This window comes from Syngnathus scovelli, unplaced genomic scaffold (genome assembly GCF_024217435.2).
Source record: "Syngnathus scovelli strain Florida unplaced genomic scaffold, RoL_Ssco_1.2 HiC_scaffold_25, whole genome shotgun sequence".
Lineage (NCBI taxonomy): Eukaryota > Metazoa > Chordata > Actinopteri > Syngnathiformes > Syngnathidae > Syngnathus > Syngnathus scovelli.
The window spans coordinates 1,042,111-1,053,341 of NW_026061342.1; the positions used below are offsets into that span (position 1 = coordinate 1,042,111).

At 46.1% G+C, this 11,231-nt stretch overlaps 1 long non-coding RNA gene across 1 annotated transcript; it reads right to left on the bottom strand.

Moving 5' to 3' along the window:
- Window positions 1-7,381: 7,381 nt before the first annotated feature.
- Window positions 7,382-8,455, bottom strand: LOC125993033 (uncharacterized). The gene is made up of 2 exons (XR_011086316.1): window positions 8,419-8,455; window positions 7,382-8,313 (listed from the first exon to the last, which is right to left on the bottom strand). It is a non-coding gene; the product is annotated as an uncharacterized lncRNA (long non-coding RNA).
- Window positions 8,456-11,231: the final 2,776 nt, after the last annotated feature.

Sequence of the window (11,231 nt, forward strand, 5' to 3'; positions counted from 1 at the left end):
CGCCCAGGGCCTTAATGTCAGCCAGGATGTTTGTGTGTATGACCTTCATTTCATCGGCCTTGCGCTGGTACGTGTCCTCCTGCTGCCTGTAATAAGCATATGAGTACCTGAGGCTCACGTAATGTTCTTTGGTACCAGGCACCTTCTCGGGAGGCGGATCTGTAGACGCTGCGCTGGCCCTGAGCTCTTCCTCGCGCTCAGCGATCTCACGCTTCTCCCTCCTCTGCGTCTCCTCCACGCGGCGCCGGGCCGCCTCTAACGTCTCGGAACACTCCTTGTCCATGGACACCTTCTCCACTTCGGTGGGCATTCCGGCCTTTGTGGTGATGGGGAACGGGTGTCCCATCCTTACGGTGTACACGGGCAGACTGTTGTCTGTGTTATGTACAATATCCCTGGCGATGGCCGCGGCCGCGTCTGCTGACTCAGCCACACCCCGTACTTTGCACACCGCAAAAACGCTCTGTGACTTGAGGCGCGCAGCCATGGCCGCCAGCCTGTCCGCCGCGGCCGGGACCTCAGCAGACAGGGCGTCCAGCTCGAGAGACATGCTCTCGTTAAAACCCGCGGCCAAGAAAGAGACCAGGGCATAGGCCGGTTGGCCGGCGATAGCTGGGTTAGCGTAGGAGGAACCAACCTGAGGTAACATCTTTTAAATACACCTGTGTTTGGACACTATGAGGAAAACGAAATCCTGGTTGTCGCGGCCCAGTTTCCAGTGTATCGGACTGTAGTCTATGGGCTGGCCGACACGGCACGGGATTCCGCAGCACCCGAGCTTGCCGTCCTCGGTCGCCTCGTGCACCACCAGGATATGCTTGAGCTGGGACACGGCGTACACGCCCGTGTCAAAGATGTAGGCCACCGTGGCCGTTGTCATGCAGGGAACAAGGCGGAGGACTCGGATGCAGAGTCGTTTCTTTCTCTGATTTATTCCAGCACACACACTGATCAAAAGTACAACTCAAAACGCCTCTTGCGAGGGAAACACGTGGCAAAAAGTTCAAACAAAAGCGTCGCACTGGGGCGAGACAAAAAGGCTATGGGGATCAAGGCACTAACAAAAGGCGTCGCTCTGTGGCGAGACAAAAAGGCTATGGGGATCAAGGCACTAACAAAAAACGTCGCTCTGTGGCGAGACAAAAAGGAGGAATCTTACTGAGAGCTCGGACGTCAAAGAATCGCTGGTGGTCGGGACGAGGCAAGACACACTGGCACAAGACAAGGGGAAGACGCGGACTAAATACACACAAAAGGGCTGGGAGGCAGGTGCTGACAATTAGCGCCAATCACGCCGGTGCCACAATCGGGATCGGGGAAGACAAGACAACCAAACACCGAGGAAGGAAACACGAACTGAAACGGAAGGGATGACAAAATAAAACAGGAAGTAAAGTTACGACACCGACGAGACAGAAAACCGGAAAAATAAACGCGACCGCATGACAGCCGTGCCATCCTCCATGGGCACCTGGACGTCCACGGTGTACTCGACCGGCACCTGGACACCCCGGCCATTTATAGCGCAGCCCGTGACGCTGACTATGTTAATGTCCCGGATGGTTGACACTATGCTATGAGGCACACCCTCGCAGTATTTGTTGTACTGCGTGACCATTATGTGCTTGGTAATCAGAGACCTGGACATGTGGTCGTCACCATACCGCCGGGACAATACGCTCAAGGGCACGTTAATCGTTCGTCGAACCAATGGCATTTTTTTTCACATATACGTCATGGGGGCACCAGGTATACTAAATGACAGACAAGAGTATAGGGAATATGCTTTTATTACGATATGCCATCGACATGTGATGGACCTCACTATACAGACCGTATGGTCACAGCACTACATAATAGCAAATACTGTAACCGGGCAGATACAGCAATCCAACATGGCAGTTGCTGGGCCTGTATCTACAAGGGCACCACTGCCCGGTGAACCGGGGCGTCACGGAGGCACATGCGCGCCTCCAAAACGTGCGGTTGCACATCCCATGTGATGGACCCCACCTGGCTGAAGTTCTGGCTAGAGTGGGCGCCCAGGCCCGTACCACCACAGCCATCGCTCACAAGGCCGTCGCTCTCAGAGTCGTCCCTCTCAAGGCATGTGCCGTATTTGCGCTCCTGGTGCACCACCACCTTCACCCTTCCCACGTGAGTCGTGCTGAGCCCAGCCGCCATCGCCTCGGCGCTGCCGGTCTGGTAGAAGGTCAACATGCGTTGCTTATACACAGGACGTGTAACCGTAATCATGTTTGCTGCCTTGATCCGAAAGCAACCTATGTGCTTGTCGTCTATATATATGTCTGCATTTGCTTGGAGTGTTAGGTGTCCATTGGTTACAACGACACTGTAACTCTCCCTATGCTGTAGTCCGAAAGCCCCATCTCGGTAAGGCACCAAGTGTCCATCAGCTGACATCAGACCGAGGGTGTAGAAAGACTTTGTGACAGACATCCTTTTAATATTGAGTCGAGTAGGCGACATAGTGCACATTCAAATATTACCCATATCATACAATCATGTTACGGGATACAATGTACGAATGCTCCAGGGAGTGGACCTGGTAGGTGTGGGTAGTGTCATTCCCACCAACCAGCATCACATCGAACACGGCGCCGTCGGTAGTGGCGCTCTCAACCCTCCACAGGTTGGTTCCATCGACAAATACATAGTCGTTGCTGATGCGTGTGGTGCCAAACTCTGTTATAATTACCTCAGTGGCCCTGTCGTTGTCCCTGAGCAGAATTTTGATTTTCATATCGTCCGAATTGGTCTTGATCACAGCTTTGATCATGTTCAGAACGTTGTCACCTTTTTCCAGTGGATTATAAATGCGGAAATCATCCATACCATCCAGTATTATCTCCTGGCCAACACTTGTGAGGCGTTGGTCCTCACTGTGTGGCGTTGCGAACCTGTTAGCGTTGACTGCGGTGTAGCTGGTGGGTGAGTGGTCGGGCATCTGCGCAGTATTAATTGTGACAGTTGTGTACGTACATGAGAACAACTCGTTGCGGTACATGACTTTTTATCTATAGCCTTGTTGTTTTAATTAGATGCCTGTGTTGTTTGTGTCACTGGGCCACGCCAACGACCTGCTGCAGCACATGATTCCCTTAGAGAGGAATCGGATCTGCTGGTACTGCGCTACCATGTTCATAGTACTCAACAACATTGCCCGATTGCACCGAGCCCCGCGGCTGTAGCCTTGCCAAGAGGGTGTTGTATTTTATCTCGTGTCTACCACGGCTATGAGGATACCTCAGGGGTAGACAGAATGTCATCTTACGTGCCTCTGTTAACATGGGGTGTATTGCAACAAGAACCCAACCCCTGCACATGACATTGTGACGTTTCCATTTTCGTACAGCATGTGGCGACAACTTGTGACGACTGTGGTAAATGCGACTGCCCCGGGTGTGCCGGGTGATCCAAACTTTATACTGGTGGACCTAACTGATCACCTCCTGGACCATCTACAGGAAGAACCAAACATTGGCGCACTTGGACGGGTCCTCGGACTGATCGTGTGGTATCACACGCATTACCCTGATCAACGTCAACAGCTCATCGACTCTACTGTGAGACTTATGGATACCCCAGCCATGTACACTTGGCTTGACTGGCTGAATAAACATGACATCACCATAGATGAGTCCCTGTGTGGCATGCCCCAGATTGTTCTCACACCCAAAAACCGTAACAAATATTGTTGCAATGTTCAATAAATATATTACAGTGACTATGTTGTGTCCTTGTTCTAGCATGTGGGAAAAGATGTCACAGTGTCAAACATGTGGTTTACATATTTATTCATACAGGATAACACAACATATTTTTCTCATTAAGGATGTTAACCAAGAGACTCGTCAGACTCATAATCAAACTCGTAATCACGCAACGCACCCGGTAACGGTGGACGGCAGCAGTAGACGTACGCCAGGATCCCGGCCGCACAGGCAGTCACTCCTAGAACACAGCTCACCATCACAGGCCACATGGCGTACACCTGATATGAGTGAACGATACCGGACTGCATGCATGTGTGGTGGCCCAGAGGCCACCACACAGTCGCTCCACACATTTCAATGTAGACGCACATGCACACGACATGGCCGTGGACAATTGGCATCCCCTCTGTGTGGTTGTAACACACCGAGCTGGGCACAAGCAGCATCAGTGTAGTCAGCAAGGTGATCTTGTCCATAATGCGCATGATTGTACAAGGCATGTTGTTAAACATTGTAATTCGAATCTTTAGCCTCTGGCCATGTCTCGTATGGTCACGTCCAGGAGCCGACCACTCCTTTTATCGTACCGGCACTTCAGGTACAAGGTAATGTCTTTGATGACTTTAACTATGGAGTAGCCCGCAGTCATGGCCATGCCGTATGTGGTCATGTAGGTCTTAAACTCTCGGTACAGGTCTAAGACAGTCACGGACGCCCCGGGCTCCCTGATTATCATGGTGTCGGCAAACGTGCGTACGTAGTTATTGGATTCCTCGTAGTCCTTGGTCACCTGCAACACCTTGCAGGGTGTTTTATACGCATCGGCAGGCTCGCCCTGTAGCACACCCCAGATCTGTACCAGCAGCCACGCCATGGGCGCAGTCAGCAGGGGGATCTTGTCCACAAAATGCTTGTCCATAACCTGGACATAGTCACGCTGCTCTATGGGCACCTCGCGGCGCACCTCTTCCAGCCGTTCGCCACTCACAAACACGGCCTCAAATGGAACCACGCGCACTCTGTTCCATGTGGCCATATCGGCCATCTTAATGTCAGGCAGTGTGTTGCAGATGCAGTGCAGCTTGAACATGGGCACGATTTCGGTCGTCTCTTTGCCTGAGCACCACAGGTCGCGGGCGAAGAACGTGTCATTGCCTGTCATGCTTTTGAGGGGGCCCGGGTGTATGGTCTCGTCGTTGTTGGGCTCCTCCATGACGGCCCAACGCACACCGCTCCTTAGTCGCGCCAGTTCAGGGTTTGTGCTCGTGACGCATGGCTTGCGGCCCGTGAGCACTGTGGTGCTCAACTTGACTGCAAAACTTCCTAGCATTTTCTCGAATAGCGTCTGCGTGACTGTTTTGCCGTTGTTTCCGCTGCCCGTCCAGAATAGGCACACTTTGTCATGGTTGCCACCAACAAACACTTGGCACACCTGTCTGAGGAAATATTCACGCACCTTCATATCAGGGAACGTGGTGTTGTAGAACCTTATGACCTCATACAGTGGCTGCTTAACTGTTAGAAAAATTGTATATATATGTTATCACGCGTTCTCTAATGAGTACTTATTCACAATATTACTGTTCAGTATGCTTGCTGCTTTGCCTTGCTTATTCTTATCTTGTACAACAGAACAGAAGGATTACGGCTGGGTCAGGGGCGAGATGACGGTTGTGTCAAACAAGATGCTGCTGACAGCTCAGCGTCCACCAGAACAGATCGTGAAAACAACACGTCAAACAATGCGTCACGAACCTTCTGATCTTCCTTAAAGAACGTCACTTTCTCTTTTTATCTCTCGGAATATCGCTTAAACTGTTTTGCTGATATAGCCATATCTGCACGCAACAATTTGTGCGTTACTTTTTGTTTCTTTTCTTACGAGACGAAGCCACAATCTCTTTCCCCCCCCTTAAGGGCTAATCGTCTCACACTGTGGGTAGGGCATTCCAAATAAAAAGAGCGAGGAGTGTAAAACAGATTTTTTGTGTAGTCGGATTGCTGTAAGTCTGAATGCACTCCTCGCGAGAAAAGACTCAATATTCTGCCTCACTGGTTTTGTCTGCTGATCCTTTTGCTGATTTTGAACCTAACAGATTTTTGGGGGCTCGTTCCGGGGTCTCAATAGACCTATTTCGGGATTCCAGCTGACTTTTCGACCCAGGACAAGTCCTTGGCCAAGGCATATAGAGGAAACCCTTTTCACGGGGCTGACTCGATCAGTCAGCTGGATGCCGGAGTGGTTGACGAGATCATCCGAGGAGAAGGCCCAGCAGACTGTGAGTACGAATCTTGATTCTGTTGAAAGTAATGAAAGTGCAGTGACAAGAGGTCACTTAAAACCTTGACAATTCTAGACCCTATCAAATGCAATTAGAAACAATAAATTCCGCTGGGATGACGGAGTCCCCTGACTGATAAGTCAGTTAAATTCCATGGGAGAGCGGACCCATCTGTTTTCTAAAGAAGTACAGGTAATTTGGAGCAGTTAAATTCCGCTGAGGTGTCGTGGGGCCTCCTAACTTAACCTTCCTAATGTGTTAGCTTTCTGCTGCCATCTGTGGTGTTTTTCTTAACTCTTGTTTAGCTGGTTTGGCTTCTTTATCCATGACAGATAGGTTTTATATCTACTTTAAGAATAAGGCAAAAATAAGTTTTTTATTACACAATAGGAAGGTTAAAGAGTTTGTTAAAATCCACGGGAGGGCGGACTCCCCTGCTTGCCTGTGAGACGATAAGAGTGTGCATTGTGTGTGTGTGTGTATGGTTTGACTGAGAGTGATCTCATTTGAGCTCTCCTTTATATAAAACAGGATTGTAGACAGTGGCTTTGTGTGGAAGCAGAGGAAAGGAGACTTACCACTGAATATTTTACCACTGTCCTGTGAATTAAATTGGCTTTCGGACACTGTAGGTGCCATTCGAATTGCCAACTCCGAAATTTAGAGAAATAAACCATGGGAAAATCAACGAGCAAACAAAAGCCGCTACCCCGACATGAATTAAAATGCAAGGGGTCGACACCGAAAATATAAAATATCTTGACAAATGCATATTTTGGACAGAGGTGGTTGCATTATGCGACGTGGCGGTGGCGAGGCTCTCCGCACTTCAGTTGCTCCCCCCACCCTTGTTATCAGCTGGGAAGATTGTCATGTCTATGTTGTGGGCCCGTGTGTTTGTTTCTGTGTATGTTTGTCTTTGTGTATCAGTTCGTTATAAAGGTTGGAATTGCGCTAAATCGGTGCACGAAAACGGTGTGCTAGACAATGGTTTATCAGATTTGCATTGTTAAATGTAAAAATTAGAAATTATAGAATAATATGACGGTTGTGGGCAGAAACTCATCCGACGAGGAGAGTGCCCAACCCTTATAAAAATGTGAGAGTAAGAGAAAACATACATTGTAGAACTGGATAAAATTAGATTAATGATTAGAAATCAATGGTGTTATTATTATTCTCTAATCCCCTACATTGCAAATGTCTTCTTGATGCAGATAGGTTAACAGGCTAGGACTTTAGTGAGGAGATAATTTATCAATTGATGGGGGTTAGTAATTGTCCAAATTCTTTAGTGAGGAGATTGTTAGAGATTTGCTCACTCCAACTTATTTTGCAAGAACCAAACAGGAGACAAGCAAGTTCTTTTAGACACCTGCAGGTGGAGAGTCCATTCGTCGCTGTCTGAACAGCGATTATCGAATGAAGTCTAAAAGTCTCCTCCCTGCAAGGGCATATTTATTAGGAGGAACAGAGTGGGGGTGGGAGTGGACAGGTTTGGTGAACCCCCGGCCTCTGATAAGATCAGAGCAGGGGGTGTTTTACACTATTGTGGGAAACAGAACAACTTTGATTGCTTCCCCTGCAGCTGGTCAATCAAGCAGAGGAAGCAACCACTTCATCTTACTCTGCATTGTGAGGGCCAGACGTGATTGATTTAATCATTACATTGTGAGGGCAAGACATGATTGATTTAATCATTACAGTCTACATTCCAACATAATCATAGGATCAAACTAACCTGAAAACCCTAACATCTCCCTCCTGATTTATCATATGATTATGCCACCCCAAACAACAACGATAAGCAAGAAAAAAAAACATATATACGTATAATGAAGAAAGTAGAATGGTAAAAATAAAAACAACAAACAATGATAGCAACACTTTCCAGTGAAGATGAGGCATTACCTCAACACCCCAGATCAAACTTATTGTGTAAGCGAAAAACCTGCTGGTCAGATGTTATTAGCAGGAAAATTCTTACACGGCCCCTGTGCCACAGGCGACCAGAATGCTATCAATAAAAACAAAAAGAAAAACACAGAAACAGTATATCTGAGGGAAGAGCGCAAGGACAACTTTGTCTCCGACGGACCATACTTTATGGTCATCTGGAACGTTCGCACCCCAGACAGGGTCATGAGGGTCAAAGGTTGCAACTGCTCTGCGTCGAGTCCAGAAGAGTTGTGTGCTCCTGTCAGCTGATGATGTCATATCCTGTAGGTGTGGTCTGTCACCCACACTGGTGCACACACTCCTGTCCAGTTGGCGGGCAGCATCGGATAAACCACCTGAAATGGCTCTCTTATCTTGACACTCATCGGTGATGTCCAGAGCTCCCATCCAGTTTCCTCCTGGAGAGCAGTCGTCGTTAATGCAGACGTGGGTCTTGTTACCTTGGATGTAACATGTGTAATTCACTCCAGCTGGTCTGTGTAGGCCACTTGTGGTATTGTTCGTCCTTTAACAGTCACATTGAGATTTGCCCAGAAGTGTTCATCATAGGCACCGTGTTTCGCTTCAGTGACATTCATTGCTCTGGCCTCCAAGCAAACTTGCGTGGAGGAAGGGGGGAGTTTCGAACACACATAGCACGCCTCCTGTGTGTGAGCTCTCACAGTGAACCTGAGGGTTGTCCACCTGTGAGGGGGAGAGATCAGGCGGCAGTAAATTTGCATTGGACACATCTTTCAGTTTGAGCGTCCTGATTAGATAATCTGCCCAGGACTGCTCTTCATCTGTTGCTTGCAACTCTCGTAGTCAATTGTAGTGCCCATTTAACTGGCAAATAGGAGTTTTTTTTTTTTGTTTGTTTTTTGTTTTTTTTGAAGCAAGCTCTACAAAAAAAAAATGTTTGTTTTGTTTTGAAAATATTTTGAATATGAATCAAATCCATATGTTGTATAAAGCTGACTGACCTGCCCCACTATCCCTCCTCTTGAGCCATGTGACGCGCACCATGGCTCAATATTGCAGCCCATTTGCATAGGTTCTTTGGTAGGGTAGGTCATTTATAGATGCCATTCTCTAATCATGCCCCTGTTTTGACAACTAGCTTAGCAAGTAAATGGATGGCCTCCCCGAATGGGGAGCGACTCAGCTAGCAAATGATTAGACATTTTCACTTTGTTGTAGTTTCTTTAGTTACTTTTCAATCGTTTTCTCATTGTTTATCACAAGAATCTTAGAAATTTGAATACAAATCAAAACGTATGTTTTATTTTACTCAATTGTATGATTTAGAGAATCCATATGTAGTAAAGTTTTGTAGTACTACATATGATTTCATCATCATTTAGTTTGACTTTCTTTCCAAAACGCTTCTTAATTTCTCAGTTCACACATCTTCTACATGTGTTACTGGTTCTCCATTTTTTTTTCTAGTTAATTATCAATCCAAAAGCTACGTGTTTCTTTCTAACATTCAACCTGCTCAAAATCACTCTTTCATCAAAGTCGCTCTAATTTTCCATAGTAGTCGCCAACGACTTCAACCATTCAACCTTTCATTCAGGCAATCATTCATCAATGCTCATCATATGTATCTCACACAGTCTCCAAAAAGGAGTCTTCCTATCACATCGGTCCCAATTCATCCAAGCTCACCACACAACACTCATATATCACTTTCAACTCAGGTTTCCTGGTAGAACAATCCACCACTTCAAAAAAAAAAAAAAACTCAACTAAAACAAACAATTGGCAAATTAATCTGAATTTTTCTTTGTTTTTAAATTTGAAGAACTCAATCGCTCAGATTTAGCTTGCAATTAGAATTTTGCATAATCTTATAACACAACCAATCAATTATTCCTATTAAATGTAGCATTGCAAAATCTTAAATTCACAATTTAGCTTCTTCGAATTCCTGAAAGCATGTTCTGTCATTTTTTTTTTTTTTTTTCTTCGAATTTCTCATGTGGGCTCGACACTTAACATGCACTAATATGGATTAGTTTCTGCTTGCAAACAGATTTCTCTCTTTTTCCTCTCATTTTTATCTTTCAAAATCATTTCTGTTCTGCGGTGCAAATTGGATAGACCACAGTCTAGCAAACATTTTTATACTAAAACTTTAGCCAATGTTCATCATTTTAACATATACGCACACACATGCACAGCTCTCGCACGCAAAAGGTAGTTCCCAGCACCAATGATTCGTCACAGGCTGGCCATTTCCTGTGGTCGATCATGAGCTGGTCCCTCCCATGCACACGAGGACAGCACATTCTAATTTTATTTATTTATCTTCTAGAAGCAAGTTGCATTTCTTTACCACTTGAACTCTCAACTTCCTTTCTACTCCATACGTTCTCTTCCACTTCGGCATATATTGCATACAATTAAGAAATCTACTTGCCATGAACTTCTCGTTTTAAAGAAGAGCAGAGCAAGAGATTTACCGTTTTTATTTCCCATATTAATTCTAGTAGTTTTAGGTTATACAATCTCTTTGTCTCAAAAATATTATTATTATTATTATTACTATTATTACTTATTTATTTATTTAACTATTGCTTTGAGGATCCTCAATGCAGGTTTAAATTGACCTTTCAACAAATTACTAGCCTGTATTATTGCCGTGGATCAATGCTAGAACTGCTTTTTTTTTTCAATTTATCCTACCAGTCACACACTCAATCACACTAACTCCAGCGCTTTTTTAGGCCTATCCAGGGATGGGTGTAAAACCCTCCCAAACAGCTTTGGAAAAACGGACAAAAGAAAAAATCTACGCCCTTCTTCAATTAAGAAAAAGAAGCTCTGTTTTTCTTAGCCCGTTTCTTCCACTGGGACTTGAACCCAAGCTATTCTTTGGCTTGGAAAAACATACAAAGAAAAATCTACGCCCTTCTTTGATTAACAAAAAAGAAGCTCCGTGTTTCTTAGCACGTTCCTTCCACTGGGACTTTAACCCAAGCCAGATCCCTCAGCTCGGAAAAACAGACAAAGAAGAGTCTACACACTTCTTCGATGAACGAAAAAGAAGCTCTGCCTTTCTTAGCCTGTTTCTTCCACTGGGACTTGAACCCAAGCCGGCTCCCGTGCACCTCTACGTGTTACGCGTTTAACAACACAACACAACTTTAGGCCTTTAACTTACTTGTCCCCTGGTTCGTTGCACTGCCGGGTCCCGTCAATCCACCTCTGTCAGACGAAGGCAGACCTAAGATGCTGGCCCAGCGAAGAATTTCCTTCCCAGGTCTTT